The sequence below is a fragment of the Otolemur garnettii genome, unplaced genomic scaffold, assembly GCF_000181295.1.
Source record: "Otolemur garnettii isolate 467f Iridium unplaced genomic scaffold, OtoGar3 scaffold00019, whole genome shotgun sequence".
In the NCBI taxonomy this organism is placed as follows: domain Eukaryota; kingdom Metazoa; phylum Chordata; class Mammalia; order Primates; family Galagidae; genus Otolemur; species Otolemur garnettii.
In genome coordinates, this window is record NW_003852414.1 from 27,666,695 (window position 1) to 27,668,103 (window position 1,409).

Genomic DNA, 1,409 nt, shown 5'->3' on the forward strand with positions numbered 1-1,409 from the left:
AGCTGGGACCACAGGCGCCCGCCACAACGCCCGGCTATTTTTTGGTTGCAGCCATCATTGTTGTTTGGCGGGTCCGGGCTGGGGATTCGAATCCGCCACCTTAGGTGTACGTGGCTGGCGCCTTAGCCGGTTGAGCTATAGGCGCCGAGCCGGAGGGGATTTTTATGATCCAGAATTGAAACATATTTTCAAATAGGTTCTTGGTTGCTGTTGGTGAGACATCTAGGCTTCAAGTCCCAGGATGCTGGCAAAGCACCAGCAACAGAGAAGTTGCTCTTTGAGATGGGCATGTGGTGGTGGGGGCTCCCACATGGGGAGTGTGTGGGATGGAGGGTGCACATCACTGGGGCACAGAGGCCAGAGGCCTCAGCCTGGGTCCTACCTCTCCTGGGGTCACCAGCCACATCCCACGAGGCTGGGGTAGGGGAATATGGCTCACGTGGACAGTGTGGGTCCCTCTGGGCTCCCTGGCTCTTCTACTTCACATATCTCTGCCTGTTTTCTTATTTTGTAACCTTTCTCAAAAGGGAAGCATGTGTGAAAAGGGTCAGCTCAGGCACTGTCAGCGAAGCTGCCTGTCGGCTGAGGTCTCCTGGCCTTTTGCGCATGCAGGCAGAGAGCGTGTGTCTGCCCCACAGAGCTGCCTGCAGTTGGTGGTTCCCTGAGCATTTCTAGTAGAAGTCCCTGCTCTGCCCCCTGTGGCTTTGGGGATGTCCTAGCCCTGGACTGTGCCTATAATTGCCAGCTACTTAAAGAAGCTATATACCACTTTAAAATAGAATTTGATTATAATGGAGTTTTGAAAATACCTACACACTGCAGTCTCTTCACATCTTGGAGTGATGTACGTAAACTAGCAAAGTGTACACTCAGGAAAAGCCCTTTTTGGTTAGTTGCATGTTTGTGATTTGCAACTTACTTATACTTCATAGTTTAAACAGTGAACCCCACACTGTTTTGACATTTCCTGGTGTGTGTCTCCCAGCTGGTCTTCCCTAACCCTTTTAAGTATTTTTCAGCCCAAATGTGTTCTCTGTTTGTTTCTACATATTTGAAAAGTCCACATGAAAACACATTTGGCAGTTTTATTTTCTTTTTCTTAGGGGTTTTATTTTACTGCTTTTGTTGGTTTTGATTTTTGCTTTTTGACCTTGATTTCTGATGTGTCTTTGCAAATATCTTAAATTTACCTTATTATCAGACATGAACCTACAGGTTTACTTGTAATTCTCTCTGCCATGGCAGTAACACAAGTCCCAAAATTAATAGGTGTGTTCTTTTTTTTTAGATCAAGTGATTTTTTTTTTTTTTTGGAGACAGAGCCTCAAGCTGTCCCCCTGGGCAGAGTGCCGTGGCATTACAGCTCACAGCAACCTCCAACCCCTGGGCTCAAGCGAGTCTCCTGCCTC

General features: G+C 47.5%; 1 protein-coding gene across 2 annotated transcripts in view; it reads left to right on the top strand.

Moving 5' to 3' along the window:
* The window catches only part of DIP2C (disco interacting protein 2 homolog C), a 132,708-nt gene that overhangs the window by 75,977 nt on the left and 55,322 nt on the right, over positions 1-1,409 (top strand). The window lies entirely within an intron of this gene.